Genomic DNA, 17,875 nt, shown 5'->3' on the forward strand with positions numbered 1-17,875 from the left:
GCTTAAGTTTACATTATATTACTGGGGCAATCAAAAGTCTACCGTAAAAAATAACCGAGAATTGGTTCGCTAGCTTCATATACACTGCCAGTTTTTTTTGTTATACTGTAACGTAATACAACAAGTGAAATAACTGATATAAGTAATACTAGTAAGTTGAAACACTGGAGGGATTTTTTTCTATAACTTCTGGAGAAGCTTGTGAATAATGTTCAGCAAAAAAAAAATAACAGGAAATAAATATAAACCTACTATTATTATCCAGTTGAAATATATATACCTTAGGGCCCGACATTATGGGCATATCCTTGTCTGAGAAAACAATGTCGAATGTTTTCCCTTCAAGGAAAAGGTCAACAGCTTCTTTCCCATTCAAAACAGCTGTAGCCTCGCAATTAAGTTTGTGCAACATGTGCATGAGGATCACACAATCAACTTTGATATCCTCCACAACTAATGCCCTTGGGGCAGACCCTTGTTTCCCGGATGCCATGAAGATACTGCAAACAAAATAAGGAAATCAATTTTAGTACTCTTCATTTCCTGATACTATCAAGAAGATTAAGCAAAATCATAATATTCTCTACTTGATTACAGCATCGCACAACATATATTATTTCCAAATCGCAGTGTCCTATATAGATTATTACAGTACTTCCACAGAACAATGCCAAAGAGCGAAGACAATGACTGCAGATGGAAACCACTAGTTTTAGATTCACATATACATCGCAGTATCCTATATTAATCAAGAATGAATGACATATATGTCGATTAAGGATCTGTTTAGTAGAGAAGCTGTTTTTCTCCATTCTCCTAAAATGAACTCGGAGTCGATGAAACCACCAGTTTTAGATTAACTGGCGGCTCCTTCGCGTACTGCAGCGAGGAGCCGGAGCCGTTTTGAGCTGTAACATATGAGGCTTGATACAATAGTATACGCTACGATCTAGTCGAACTGTGCATATTCTAGAGAAAATATAAAAACAAAGAGAAGGAATTCAGGAACAACCTTGACTTCAGATAATGATGATGCACACGTACGTTTCTTTCTTGGTATTGGTACTCGGCTGCCTCTTTGAGTGCTGCATATCACAGTCACAGGCCCATTTTATAGGCGAAGCCAAGGACAAAAGTTTGCCTGCCCAAATCTGAAAGATTTTCCTGTAACTGCTTGAAAATAAATGCGAATCGAAAATATGATACGCCCAATTAATTCATTCCTCGTTCCTGATCAAAATGCAAGATCTCACGCCCCTTATCCAACACATGTATATATGGCGTGTAGCTATTGATGAATTCACTCCTGGCCGTTGCATGTGAATCCGCCATGGCAATGAGCAGGCCATTGGCGCATGAATCAAGCTATAGCCATTCTTCATCCGACTCTATAGTTTTTCAAATGGGCCAGGCCCGATGGGCCGACACGGGCACGGCCCTAAAAAGCACGGCACTAGCCCGGCCCGGCCCGCTAGGCATCGTGCCCGTGCCTGGCACGGCCCGCAGCCGTGCCCATGCCTGGGCCGCACATTCGGCCCATGGGCCAGCATGAGGCACGGCACGAAAAAAGGTCTGGCCCGGCATCGGCACGGCTTCGAGCCATCATGGCCGTTGGATCCCCCGACCCCTGCGATTCTAGCCTATGGATTCCGCCGTTGGGGTGGGGGTGTATATAAGCAGCGTCGTCGGTCGGCTCCCCCTCGCACCCCAAACCCTAAATCATTCTCGCCCTCCCCCGCCGCGCTCTCCTCTCGCTCTCTCTAGCTCTCCTCTCCGATTCCGACTGCGCGGGACGACTCCGACGGGCGACGGCGACCCGCCGCCGTCCCCACCTCTTCTTCTCACCCTACGGCAGCTCCGGGGCTCCGAAGATGCAGGTAAGAGCACGCATCTTCTTCTTCTTCTCGCCCTCCGACAGCTCCGGCATGGAAGATGCTTTCTCTTCCTGATCTTTTTCTTCTTCTTTCTTCAGATCCGCTGATTCGCAGCTGCTCCGAGCTCCGTCTACGTCGCCGGCGTCGTTGAGGTAAGAATCCGCAGTAAACCCTAACCCTAACCGTTCTTGTTCTTTCTTTAGTTCTTGATCTTGACCGTCTTCTTCTTCTTGTTCTTGAATCTTGATCTAATGATCTACTTCTTCTTGCTCATGTGCACTTGTGCAGCCGTTTGAGGCTAGTGGCGATGCCTCCCTGGCCCCCCTCTGAAGAGACAGTCGAGGCTGCCTTGTCTGCGTACCATGAGGAGTCCGAGAGGTTGCGCGAGCTCCCTGGAGAAGACGAAGACGACGACATGGGCGACGAGGAGGTAGAAGAGCTCTTCGGCCATGGATCTGGAGGTGGAGCTGGTGATCCGATCGACGTTGAAGGTGGTGATGGAGCAAAGGACCAAGGCGGCGAACAAGATGAGAACGCCGACGACCAGGTATCGCGTCCCTGTACCTCTAATGTGTGGCTTGACTTCAAGAAGTTGTTCAAGATGGGTCCCAAAGGTAAGAAGGTCAGGTATGGCGCTGTCTGCATCCATTGCAAAAAACAGTATTCTGGTAGATCTGCAATTGGCACTGGCCACCTCCGTTGTCACAGGGATAAATGTGCTGTTAGGCGAGAGAAAACTAGGAGCTTTAGTCAGTCTCAGATCTCTTTTAATCCTGATGGTTCTATGCGTAATTGGGATTACTGTCCTATGCATGCTCGTACTGAACTTTGTCGATTGCTTGCTAAGGTAGATGTTCCTATAAGCTTTGGTGAATCTGCTGCATTTGAGGAATACATCTGTAATGCTCATAATCTGTCTAGAGATAAAATGAAGGGTTTTGCAAAAGTGCTGAAGAAGTTGATGAACCTTACCAGTACAGATTACAGTGCTTACCAGATTGGCACTAGAGCTAGGCTTACTGATGTTTTCAATAAGTATGAGGAGAAATATGGAGCTGTTAGGTTGAGGAGGATTGTCCCTCAAAACCTGTCTGGTAAGAAAAAGTCTGCTTGGGATGAAATTTATGATGATGATACACCTAGTCCTTCTGGTGGGGGTACTTCACTGCTGCATTCCTCTCTTAATCTGTCTAGAGATACATCTGCTACTGCTTTGCTGCATGCTGCTACTTCTACAGCTTCTAATGCTTCTGAACTTGTCTCATACTTGGATTGTGACACTGTTAGCCAGTTGGATGATTCATTTGATATCTTGAAATGGTGGCATGAGCACAAACTGACATATCCAGTGCTGTCCATCATGGCTAAAGATGTTTTAACTGTTCCTGTGTCTACCATATCTTTAGAATCTACGTTTAGTATGACTGGTAGGATCATCGAGGAGCGGCGGAGGAGGCTGAAGCCGGAGACGGTGGAGTGGCTCACCTGCGTCAAGGACTGGGAGTTGGCGGAGGCAAGGCTGTAGCACAATGTGGAGGACCCGGAGCTGGAGGAAACATTTGAAGAGCTTTATCTTGATTAGTGTCCCCGGCCGCCAAGGTAAATCACAACCCTAACTTCTTCTTCTTCTTTTGCTAACTGATCAGTGCTCCTAATGCTAACTCTGTTCTTCTTTTGTAGCTGGCCAGCTGGGAGCTTGAACTTGAAGCTTGAAGCATATCTTTATTAGTTTAGGCTTTACATTTAGCTTGAACTTGGCTCTGTAATATGAGAACTTGGACTTGGACAATGATGTAAGAACATTGAACTTTATTGGAGCTAGGCTGTACTCTTTTCCTGACTAGGATTTCTCACAAGGGTGAGTTTTACCTAGCAGGTTTTTAATAAGGCAGCCATTGCACATGCTCCAAATATATTCCTATTTTCTTAACTCTGTGTGTTTGCTGTGTTTTCCTGACTAGTTGAGTTGTGCACTTGTGCTGATGAACTTGGGTTAAAAATATGTTAGTGCCTGGGCCGGCACGGGCACTGGCGTGCCACCGTGCCTGCTGGTACTGGCACCGCACGGTTTCTCCTCCATAGTGCCGTGCCTGGGCTGCCACTTAGGCACGGTGGCACTAACAGGCACGGCACGGCGGGCCGCCGAGCCGCATAGTGCCGTGCCTCGCCGTGCCGTGCCGATGCCATGCCCGTGCCGTGCCATGCCGTGCGGCCCATTTGGAAAAGATTACCCGACTCCAGTTTTGGATGAATCTGGAGAGATTTCTCATTAAAATTTTGATTGGATTTGTGAAGAAAATGACTGCTGGGATTTCAACAAGGATATCCCAAGTGATTTGTTTTTGCAAACATGCAGATTTCGAGAGTGCCTTCGGACAATCTGCATCTTTCTTATATGTGTTGTTATTCCAGGCAAATCCAGCAGGATGATGCCCTGCATCCTAAATTTTGTTTGGTTTGATTCTTTGCCTGGCCTTATCTTCTCGTAAGGTAGTACACACAGATAACTGGTTACCACTCTTGGAGAAAACTAGATGAATAATCCGCACGTTTCTGCAGGATATTTGCGTAGACGATAGCTATGAACGGATGTGCACAATGTATATGGATAAATGAGAAAAAACGCAGAAGATATTGGTAGCATGAATGTATTATGGAACTAAAGTTTATCAAACATTGAATGACATGCTAATATGATAAGGAAAGAGTACTTGATCCCAAAGATATAGTATTGCTACTTGACAGCGAATTTTTGTTTCCTTTGTTCTTCCCAAAGTGAAACCGGAGGAAAACTGATATGCAAATGTAGTGCTCTAGGCATAGTCCTACATGGGCATAATGGCATGTCTTTTCTGTCATATACGAGTTGCCATTGAGCAATATGCCAATCACGCATGACTTCTAGAAAATAACTGGTGGTCTTAAGATTTATATTAGTACTGCTACTTATATGGGGGATCATCGGTGATGCTCTTTCTAAGAAATTATCAAGTTTAGACCTATTTATGAAATAAGAAAATGTGTGTTATTTGATTGGAGCATATTTGTAGCTGCTCTTTTGGTAGTACACAGAAGGAAGTTGATAGGAAACACAAACTCAACTGGGGTCCTCTGCTTCTTTGTACAAACTCATACCAAGAGAGAGAAAAAATATATCACCTGCAATACTGTTGTGCTTCAAATGGATAGAACGAAGATGTCATTGTTTAACAATTGCATCTACGTGCTTAGGAGAACACCGCGAGGATGGTAAACTGAATCAAATTTGCTGACATGTAGGGATCCAAAAGGCCAAAACACTTCATACGTAAATTTTGTAATCTTGCCTTGCAGGGACAATGATCAATCTTTTTTGAATTATGTCCTTGGAATGCAATGCGCCAGACTGAATAAATAAGTAATGGATAAAAAAAATACAGAGAAAAATCCGAAAGGTGAAGAGGATCTTCCATTTTGACAGCTGTGAACTTGTCACAGAGCACCTTCCGTAGTTGTAGCCAGCAGCAACATAGGTGGACAGTGCCGCAGCGACAAAAATCAAGCAGGACTTGAACTGCTAGCCATGGTGATTGGTGGTGCTGAAACCTGTGTACCCAGAAGAGGTAGGTGAGGCAAATCTCATGATCGTGAGAGGAGGAAATACGACTGGGAATATAAGACGGTCTCCAACGGTCCGGACGCAAAAACAAGGGGCATTCGATGTTTTGGGTTGTCCACGGGTAAAGGGTTACGGACCCAAAACTTCACTTCTCCAACGAGCGACGCAAACGAGAAGCCGAGCGCCGACCACCTCACCGCATCGGGCCGCTCCTCGCCGGCCGCGCGCGCGCCGCCACGGACCCGCCTCGCACGAGCTGGAGCTGGCGACTCCTCCCGCTTCGTCCTCGCCGTTAAAAGCCCAAGCCATCGGCGTTCTTCCTCTTTTCCCCTTCCTGCTCACCACCGGCCGACTCAACCCGCCGGTGAAATTCACCGCCGCCGCTGCACCTCCGCCTGATAGCTTGTGCCTGCAGCTTCGTCTCGCCCCTGCGCCCGCCGTGCGCGTGCTCCCCTCCCTGGGCCACACGCTCGTGCTCTCCCCGCCCCTCGCGTTGCTCTTCTCCGGCGGCTCCACCTGTTCCGCCTCGATGGCTGGGCTCGCGGCCATCCCGGCGCCGCCGACGACGCCGAGGAGGACGTGGGGCCCGCGCTCGCGGAAGGGAGGTGGAGCGCGAGGAGGCGGCGCCGGCGGAGGCGGTCGAGGCGCGCGGCGATGGCGTTGCAGGCGTGGAGGAGCGCGACGCCAGCGTCGAGGTTGCGGCGACCATAGCAGCGGACGCGTCGCCCTCGCTGGCGCCAGCGAGCGCGGGCCTCCGGTGCGGATCTCGAGCTCCGGTCGTCCGCTTCCTGTGGTGGGCCCTACGTGGAGACGCAGAAGGACTCAGCGGAGACGCGTTTTTGGGTTCTGCCTCAGCTCCGACGCAAAATGGATCATGGGTTTGCCTCCTCCGTTGGAGCGTGTTTTGTCCCGAAAAACACTATATACAACGCATTTTTAGATTTTGGTCACGTTATGCGTCTGCTATTGGAGTCAGTCTAAAGCATTTGGCTGGCTTCTTGACTGCCATACATTATTGCACGATGGAGCGGGCGAACATTAAAGAAGACTAGTGGCAACTGGCAAGGCGAAGCGATAGCCGCTTCCGCTGATGGTGGGTGGGACGAAGTGCAACGGACATGCTGTCTTGTCATCTGCTTGACGGCGTGACCGGCATTCTGAGGGAGCTATGAAGATTTTCCTGACGGAGGTTTCAATATTGGGCCCACGATGAGCTTGCAGCTCTGAGAATCATAGTTTTAAACAGTGGTAACTCTTTTTCAACAGCTACAATGCTATAGCGGCGATATGACGGATAGCGTTTTTATAAAGACAACATGAAAAACACCAATAATTGATGAAAAAAACATGGTAAATATGAAATTCAATGAACACAAATATGTTTCTAAGGTTCTACAAGTCTAGATAACATTACTAACGTGACATTACAACATGGTTCATGAAAGTCCAGTGTTTAATTGTCTAAAATACCAAATTAATAGCAAATGATAAGTAGGAAATAATAAATTAAATTGTCAAAATCTATTAGTGATGGCAAAATCTGAAATAGCGCCGCTATTTGAACGCTAAAGCTATGCAATTAGCGGGGTTATAGCACACAATAGCGGTTAAAGTTGGCATAGCGGCACAAATAGAAATAGCTTAGCGTTGAGTCTCTCCGGCCACTATAGCGGTGCTATAGCCCGCAATTTTTTTTCTATGGTGAGAATTCATGGAAATCTTGTAGCGGGGATCTCCTGTTTAATTACAGAAGATAGAAGATTTTATCGTAAAATACTATGAGATTATACATGACGAAATTGAATGACTCAGGGGCCATTTGGGTAGGTGAAACGTTCCAGATTCTTGCTCGGAATTTGAGAATCCATGCCGAACGTTGAAGTGACGAAACGGTTTTAGGCTACAAACATTTCTCGTTCGCTGCCTAGGAACTAGAATTGACCATGATTTTGCAGTGATTTGTGTACCATTTCATTGGCACCTCTTCTCTTCTAACAATTGTATTTTTTTTTGTTTATAATTTTTTCAGTGCAGCAATTTAACATAGGTTGCATTTGAGTTGTTCTTCAATTCCCGAAAGAGTTTAGGATTTTTTTTAAATATATTTTTATTTATATGATTTTTGAAGAATGTATATGTATATTTTTGTGGATCACAATCGGATCTCTCCCAAATGCACATTTCTTGTGGGCCATGGTGTTTACTATTCATCTAATAATATTCATCGATCCCATCTAAGGGCATGTACAACCTAACTTGTCAATTCCATTCCGGATGTCATTTCAGTTTTTCTATTGGAATGGAATGCATCGGTACCGGTCTATTCCGGTGTTCCGTTCTGGTTCTATATGTATTTATACAAAATCACTAATTAAAAGTATATATATATATATATATATATATATATATATATATATATATATATATATATATATGCATTAGTGAGTTTTTTGCGTCTAATAAATTGTAGCCCACCCTTGCCACCATCATGGGCCCAATAGGCAGCATCGTTGGAGGCCCAAGTAGGAAAGCAAAAAAACAACCGTAGCAACAAGCTAATAAAGCATTGTTCCCTTTCCTGCCTTATCCATCCACCATCCGTCCATGGAACCAGTGGCCGCCGCCGCCATCGTCAGGGCACGGGGCCGGGGGTGACGCGCTGCTTGGCTGCTGCTCCGCCGCGGGGCCATGGAAGGTTGCGCTGCTCGGCTGCTATCCCGTCGTGCTGCTCCTTTTCCTTCCCATGAGAGCTCATCGACGCCAATGTCGTGATGTGGTTCTTCATCTGAAATTTCTTGCCCTTTTTAGTCTTAAATGTCTTGACTTGATCTATTATATTCGTGACTGATTGAGCAAAGCTTTTTCATATCTTCAATGGTTTCGATTTCTTGCGTTTGATGATATACTGCTCTCGTGTTCTTCGACTTGCTCGGTCCATCTGTGGCCGATACCGGGCAGGCGCTATGCTGAGTTCCGTCCGGAACGGGCGAGATTGACCGGATTGGCCGGAATTGACCGAGATTAGAGCCGGTACGGGATGACGCTTCCTCTGTGCCGGTCTTGGGGGCGTTTGTACAAGTCCTTTGCGTGATGTGAATTCAACGAGGAGAGAGCGCTACTCGTTGCCTTGCGAGGCTATAATGAGCGTGCATGCTCCGAGATATGGCGCCGGCTGGATGTCGCTTTGTATGGGGAGGGCTCCTCGAGTCAACGAGCTGACAAATCTAGTGCAGACATGTGCGGTGGAAGCTGGGCGCGAACGAGATGAATTTTTGTGTGCCAAATCCACCCTCGTCTCCATAGGTGTTCTTCCCTCTCCACGGCCCCTTCCTAGGCCGCGACGCGGAGGACTTGGGTGCGGCACCAGCTTCGGGGCGGAAGAGCTAGGATCTTTTAGGTATTATGTACTGCATACCTCCATCCTCAGAAGAATGCAATTATAGCACAGTGTCATATTTTACAACCTTAAGTTTGATCAATTATAGATAAAAAAATATTCATCTTTATGATACAAAATAAATTCCATCGGATTCGTTATGAAATGTATTTTCATAATAAATTAATTTAAAGCCATAAATGTGAATATTATTTACTAAAAAATTAGTCAAACATGAATCACTTTTTCTGACACGTAACTCATAGTTGCATTCTTTTTAGGACGGAGACAGTAGTTTTAGCCTTTCATGTCAATGCAAGTCTATAGACAAATTCAGGAAAAAAAGACACCGACCAAGTGCTCTGGGACAACGACAATGGCAGACGGCATGGGCGTGCGGAGGCGGAGCGAGAGCGAGAGGGACCAGCGGCGAGAATGGAAGAAAAGGGGGAACAAGCCAGAAAGGAGGAGCGAAAGCTGCGTTTATATTCACCGGTGCTGCTTCGGAAGAGAAGCCGATGGGAACAAACGTGTGTGACAGGGGAAAACACCTTAGAAGCAGCTCCATACCAATTCGGCTTGAATCCGCTTCAAACAACCGTGGCCATCAGATGGAAGATCCGACGGCCATGAGATTTTGGAGCGACGTGGACGTTGTTCCACTGAAAGGTCCTAATGGCTAGAGGGGGAGTGAATAGACTATAAAAATATCTACAACAGCACTTAAGTCAAGTGGTTAGACAATTATGAAGCGAAACGAGTGTTGTACTAGCCTACTCAAAATACAAGCCTCTTATCCACAATTTTAGTTATCTATGATCTATATAGCACACAAGAGGCTAAGTCACTACCACTAAGTTAGTAAGCTCTCAAAGACTAACTAAAGAGCATCACTAACCACTAGACGAGATATAAGTTAGCTCTCAAAACTAATTACACTAAAAAGCTTAGTTACACTAAGAAATTAAATGCACAAGAGAGGTAGTGAGTTATACCGCCAGTGGCAAGAGATGATCCATCAGTTACATTGAACACCAATGAAATCCTCGAAGACAATACGACACAATGATTTTTCACCGAGGTTCACTTGCTTGGCAGCAAGCTAGCCCCCGTTATGGCGATTCACTCACTTGGATGTTAACGCGCTAATAGGCATCACACGCCTAACCCGCAATCGGGTATCGCACAACCAACATAAGATGAGGATCCACAAACCACGAGCAATCCACTAGAGTACCTTTTGGCTTTCCACTAGGGAAAGGTCAAGAACCCCTCACAATCACCACGATCGGAGCTGTAGACAAGCACCTTCCTCCGCTCGACGATCCTCGCTGCATCAAGCCGTCTAGGCGGCGACAACCACCAAGAGAAACAGACGAATCCAGCAGTAAAACACAATCACCAAGTGCCTCTAGATACAATCACTCAAGCAATGCACTTGGATTCACTCCCAATCCCACAAAGATGATGCATCAATGATGGAGATGAGTGTTAGGACTTTCGCTTAGCTCACTATGTTGCTATCTCAATAAAAATGACCAAGAGAGTGAGCTAGAGCCAGCCAACACGTTTATATAGAGCCCGAACTGACCACATAGTCGTTGGGCTCAAAACCTAGCAGCTGCGGGCTGACCGGATGTGCCGGTCAGGATGACCGGATGCTCTGACCCCTGCATCCTGTCATGCATCCGTAGCCATGTGTCGCCTCCTTCAAACATGAGCCGCTGATCTCCAATGGCTAAGTTCCAATGCCCATGCAGTTTAGTGACGATCAGACGTAGGGCAACGCGACCGAACGCACCGAGGCAGCGTCCGCTGGCACCAGCGCCCATGCGAGCCATATAGCGACCAGACGCACCGCGCCCTACCTAATGCCAAGCCTGCGCCGCATCAGATCACTTTCAGTAAGCATCTAGAGAGGAATTTTGCTGACCGGACACGTCCGATCACATATGACCAGCCGTGCCTCAGCGTTCGTTCCTATCTGGCTCTTCTTCAGCATGCCAAACTCACTTGCGTCAGCGTACGTCAGCAGGGACCAGACGCACCCCCTACGCGTCTGATCCTACACGCCACATAGGGTCCGGTTAGAGACGCTAGCACCGCAGCCTCTACCCTGATGACCGGATGTGCAGGTCCAGTGTCCGGTCGTGCGTCTGATCACAGGAAACAGAGCTTTCTTGCCTCCAAACCTCACCAAACTTCTCCACCCATGCTCAAATGTGCTAACCACCAAGTATATCACCTTGTGCATGTGTGTTAGCATATTTTCACAAACATTTTCAAGGATGTTAGCACTCACTAGAATCTAAATGCATATGCAATGAGTTAGAACATCTAGTGACACTTTGATAACCGCATTTCGATACGAGTTTCAGCCCTCTTAATAGTACAAGCTATCTATCATAAATGTGATCACACTCGCTAAGTGTCTCAATCACCAAAACAAAGAGCTCCTATGGATATCACCTTTTCCTTGAGCTTTTTGTTTTTTTCTTTCTTCTTTTCCAAACCCGAGCACTTGATCATCACCATGGCCATCACCACCATCATGATCTTCACCATTTGCTCCACCACTTGGAATATGCTACCCTATCTCATGATCACTTAGAGGAACGGGTTAGCACTTAGAGTTTCCTCAATTCACCAAAACCAAACTAGAGCTTTCAATCTCCCCCTTTTTGATAATTAATGACAACCCTTTCATAAAGATATGAATTGAAATTCAATTGAATCCATATTGCTTGCCCAAGCATTTTTACCATGTGTAAAGGATTTGGACAAGTTTCATGAATCCGAATTGGTAGCATTAGCTTCTCCTACATATGTGCTAAGAGTTTGGATTGAAGCTTGCATATATGCATGAATTGGAGTTGTGGGAGAGTAATGTCTACCAAATGATGCTAAGGTATAAGAGATGGACCTTTGAAGTGTGATACCAATCGGAGTGCACCAATAATACTATCCTTAGCACCATGGTTAGTTAGATACCACTTGGAATTACTTGCAAAACACAAATACTGGATACCTTGTGAGATCAACATTAATAGCAAGGCTCTAGTACCACTTGTGAAAACAAAGCAAGGTATATCTAACTAACACCTATGCATGCTAGTTTTCATTTCATCAATCAAACCTACAACTAGCATACACCACACAAGCATGGAATTTAAAATTTAAAACTTGTGTCATGCAAGCAAACATATGTAATGCACATACAAATGCATCAATCAAGTTTATGAGCTTGCTCCCCCTACTTGTGAGCTTAAAATTTTAAGTGATCCCCTTACTTTCATATTTCTCCCCTTTTGTCATCTTATCCTTATCTTTGTTTCTCTCCTTTCTCTCCCCCTATCTTTGTGAATTACTTCTCCCCCTTTATCATCAATGACCACAAAGGTTCAATTTTAGATAGGTTTAGATTATCAATGTCAATCAATGGGGTGAGGATCATTTACCCAAATTTGGTTCAATCTAGAACATTTTCCAAAGATATTTAACTCGGTTTGATCCAAGGACAAGCTTCTTCACACCTCATTTCAAGGGTTATCTTGACCATGTTGTGCTAAACACTTATAGCTCATTTTGTAGATCAAACACTAGGTTCACAAGCCCACAAACATGTCATATGCTACCACTAGATCAAGTTAAGCATAGAAGTAATAGTGGTACCATATAAGCATCAAAATTATTTGATTTTCATGAATGAGCCTATAATACATGAGAAATGACTAGATACACTAAATATGTCATTGGCAAAGGATGTATGCATGTCAATCAACTTTTACATTGGATTGCTCAAAGGAGAGGCATGTCATATAAGTGGGGGTTGCATCAACACATATTTAAGAAATCCAATATGTTCAACTCATTCCTTAGCTTGTAAAATCTCTTCTCATCAAGTGGCTTGGTGAATATGTCGGCAAGTTGATCTTCGGTGCCCATAGTCTCAATTGAAATGTCCCATTTTTGTTGATGATCTCTTATAAAATGGTAGCGGACATCGATGTGGTTTGTTCTTGCATGTTGAACCGGATTGTTGGTTAGCTTGATTACACTCTTATTGTCACATAGCAATGGCACTCTCTTGAACTTGATTCCAAAGTCATTCAAGGTGGCCTTCATCCAAAATATTTGTGCACAGCAACTATCGGCAGATATGTATTTGGCTTCGACGGTTGATAATACAACACTATTTTGCTTCTTTGATGACCATGAAATAAGTGATCTTCTCAATAGTTGACATGTGCCCAAGGTGCTCTTCCTTTCAACCTTACATCCCGCATAATCGGGGTCCGAATATCCAACTAACTCAAACTTTGCTCCTTTAGGATACTACAAACCAACATTTTGTGTATGCTTCAACTACCTCAATATTCTCTTAGTAGCCTTTAAATGACTTTCTCTTGGTGAGGTTTAGAATCTTACACACATATATACACTAAATATGACATCTGGTCTTGATGCGGTCACACAGAGTAGGCTTCCAATCATAGAGCGATACAACTTTTGATCCACCATGTTACAACTTGCATCACTATCCAAATTGTCATTTGTTTCCATTGGTGTACTAATGGATTTACTCTCATTCATACTAAACTTTTTGAGCATGTCTTTGATGTATTTGCCTTGACTTACAAATGTACCATTCTTCAATTGCTTGATTTGAAGACTAAGGAAGTAACTTAACTCTCCAATCATGGACATCTCAAACTCATTAGCCTTCATTCTTCCAAATTCTTCAAAAAAAGTCTTCATTGGTTGATCCAAATATGATGTCATCCACATATATTTACAACACAAACAAGTCCTTGTCAATCTTCTTGGTGAAAAGCGTGGTGTCAACCTTACCCATAATAAACCCTTTAGAGAGTAGGAAGTCCCTCAACCTCTCATACCATGCTCTAGGTGCTTACTTCAAACCATACAATGCCTTCTTCAACTTGTACAGCTGGTTGGGCTTTGTGTCATCTTCAAAATCGAGAGGTTGCTCAACATATACTTCTTCATTGATGTAGCCATTGAGAAATGCACTCTTGATATCCATTTGATAGAGCTTGATGTTGTGGGCACAAGCATAGGCTAGCAAGATTCTAATTGCTTCCAATCTAGCAACCAGGGCATATGTTTCTCCAAAATCAAGACCATCAACTTGTGTATAGCCTTGTGCTACCAATCTTGCTATGTTCCTCACTACTATCCCATCTTAATCTTGCTTGTTTCTAAAGATCCATTTGGTTCCAATCACATTGTGGTTCTTTGGTCTCTTAACTAGCTCCCATACTTGATTTCTTGTGAAGTTGTTCAATTCTTCATGCATAGCATTCACCCAATCAACATTCTTCAGTGTTTCTTCTATCTTCTTTGGCTCAATGGATGACACAACTGAGAAGTGCTCACAAAATGATGCTCATCTAGATCTTGTTTGTACACCTCTTGAGATATCTCTAATTATAGTGTCCAATTGATGATCTCTTGCAATATTGGTTAGTTGGAGTATTTGAACTTGATTGATTACACTTGTTTGATCATTTGATTAAGATGATGAGCTAGCCACTTGATCTTGCACATTGTCATGAGAGCCACTTGTACTTGCTTGATTTGTATCATCTTGCATATTTGAGTTAGGAGAGCACTTGCACTTGATCATCTTCTTCATCATTCACTTGCCTAGGCCTCAATGCACCACCATCCATGTTCTTCATAGTATTTGAAAGTTGAATGCCTCTAACATCTTCAAGATTCTCATTCTCATCTTGGGAACCCTTGGTTTCATCAAATTCAACATCATGAACTTCTTCAAGGGTACCACTTGCCAAATTCCAAACTCTATATGCTTTGCTTGTAGTGGAGTAACCAAGCAAGAATCCATCATCACATTTCTTGTCAAACTTGCTCAATCTAGTGCCTTTCCTCAATATATAGCATTTGCAACAAAAACCCAAAAATATACAATGTTGGGCTTTCTACCATTCAAGAGATCATATGGTGTCTTCTCCTTCAAAGGGTGACAATATAAGCGGCTGCTACAATAGCAAGTCATGTTGATTGCTTTGGCCCAAAAAGATTGACTCACATTGTACTCATTAAGCATAGACCTTGCCATATCAATGAGTGTTCTATTGTTCCTCTCAACAAGGCCATTTGATTGTGGAGTGTACTTGAGAATTGATGTCTAATTCCAAAATTATCACACAACTCATCAATTTTAGTCTTCTTGAACTCACTACCATTGTCACTTCTAACTCTATTGATGGTTGTTTCAAATTCGTTGTATATGCCCTTGACAAATGATTTGAATATTGCAAACACACTACTTTTTTCCACTAGAAAGAATGCCCAAGTGTATCTAGTGTAGTCATCCACTATCACAAAGCCATATTTATTTTCACCAATACTAGTGTTGGCATTTGTTAGCGCAATCACCAAGTGAGGAGGTTTTAAGTCCATCACCGGCAATGGCGCCAGAAATGCTTGTTGGTATTTCTAAACACCATTACTAAGATTGAGTTAATCTTAGCAACGCTACCAAGAAACACCAACTATGATAGTTCTTAATGATTACAGAGATTATCCGCAAGCGCACGGATCTATCGTTGTAGCATTTTACCCGGAAGTATTCAGGGTATTGTTATTTATATTTTCCCAAAGGAGGACAAGGTATTAAGAGTCTAGCATGGGCATGAACATGATTACATACTTGCATAGTGGACCATAGTGCATGATAGGGGTAAAAATGATATATCAAGAATAGTGGACACACATCTGGGCCAACCTCTAGGATAAAAGGAAAACAAATAATAAAAGAATATTCCTACGTGGAGCCAACATGTTCTAATATAGCCGTGCAAAGAACAGTTGATGATCATACAAGTTACATGATTAGAGCTAGAACTAAGTGTAAGATAGATTAGAAGGCCACTGAGTACTGGTCTGCTAGCAACCTCGTATGACAATTTAGACTCCTGCACCCTACCCGAACATGGGGGATTACAAGGGATGGACAGGGTTGTTACCACCTGCCACTTACCCCTCAACCATGGAGTAGGAAATATATTCACCTGTTTCTCCATACCCAAGCACCATGCTTGCATACACAGAAACTACCCAAATTCCCCTAGGTCCCTGACCCTATGGATCGATAGGTAAAGAACTTGGGCACACCCGAAGGCACGATGAACTGCCACCTCAACTTAGCTCTAATTCTACTCATATAAACTATATGAATGATTAAGCATAAAGTTCTACATGTTAAGATCATAGCATACAAACTATATGCTAGTTCTTATATCATGATTATAACATGAGAACTATAGTCTAGTTCATATGCATTGCTATATTGTAAGTATGAGAGCATGACTATGGAAGAACTCTTTATATTCATAACAAGTGTTGCTTTTCTTCCAAGGAGACAAGCTCTCCAAGTAGCTCTTGCCTTGCTCACAATACTACTACTAAAACTACAAGAGTACAAGAGATGAGTAGTGAGGTAGAGGCTCAAAATGTTGGTGTGTGTTGAATGGTGAGCTCCTCCTCTTCTTATATAGTGAAGCATGGTCGGTTTAACGCTGGAAAATTAGGAAACATCCATGAACCGCCTATGCATGGCGGCATGCAACAGTCAGAGGAGCGTGGGCCTGAGAGGCGGTGGTGGGGTCAAATCCTGCTGGCCCCGCTCACCACTGCCTTGATCCTATGGGCTCTTAGCTAGACCTAGACCCCTCCCACGGTGGTGCTCTACCTAGATAATTTGTGTAGGTGGGCTTGTTTATTCATTTCTCTTGCACATTTCTGCATTACACTTCTCGAATTGTGCCATTTGCTTGGTTTTCCACTTGTATTTGAATATATGTCCTACAAAACATGTTTTTTCCAATACAAGTGGAACTATGTGAATAGTATATGCATATGTGTCAAAAGTATGTTTATTCCTCCTATTTTGGACTTTATTTGGTGGTCGGATTCGGTCGTTAGTGACCGCCAACAACTAGTATATTGTGTTGGCCCAAATAAGTCCATGTGCAATAACTCAAATGCTTTGCTAGTATTCATTATGCTCTTCTTAGGATGGGTGTTTTCAACTTATTTGCCGGCTTGACAAGAGCTACAAAGTTTGTCCTTCTTAAATACCATATCTTTCAAGCCTCTAACTAAGTCATGCTTAATCAATCTATTCAGTTGTTTCATTCCAACATGACCAAGCCTTCTATGCCATAACTAACCCATGCTAGACCTAGTGAACAAGTATGTTGACAATTGAGCTTCACTAGCATTAAAATCAACCAAGTATAGATTCTTATATCTAAAGCCTTTGAAGATCAAATTAGAGCCATATACACTTATGATCTCTATATCATCTACTCCAAATATGCACTTGAATCCAAGATCACACAATTGTGCCATGGATAGCAAATTAAAGTTCAAGCTCTCTACTAGCAACACATTGGATATGCTCTAGTCATTAGATATTGCAATCTTACCAAGCCCTTTGACCTTGCCTTTGCCATTGTCACCAAATGTAATACTATCATAACCATTGCTATCATTGGTGTTGATTGAGTTGAACATTCTTGCTCTCCGGTCATATATTGAGTGCACCCACTATCAAGAACCCAATGCCTTCCTCTTGCTTTGTAATTTACCTATAAAAGAAGATCAATTCCTTTTAGGTACCCAAACTTGCTTGGGTCCTTGAAGGTTAGTGACTAAGCTCTTTGGTACCCAAATGAATTTCTTCTTTGAGCCCACAATTGGAGTACCAACAAACTTAGCATGCACCCCATTAACACCCTTGGTGAGCAAATAACAAGAATCAAACTTAATTGAGGATACATTTGGTTGCTTGTTCTTGTTCTTGAAATATTGCTCTACATGCCCAACTTACTTGTATCTATTGCAAAACTGACCATTGTTCTTCAATAAACTAGTCTTATGAGGAGCAAAAGCCACCTTGCCTTTCTTTGGGGTATAGCCCAATCCCTCTTTATTGAGAGAAAATCTTTGGCTACCCAAGCACTTTAGCAAGCG

Source organism: Miscanthus floridulus, chromosome 12 (assembly GCF_019320115.1).
Source record: "Miscanthus floridulus cultivar M001 chromosome 12, ASM1932011v1, whole genome shotgun sequence".
NCBI lineage: Eukaryota > Viridiplantae > Streptophyta > Magnoliopsida > Poales > Poaceae > Miscanthus > Miscanthus floridulus.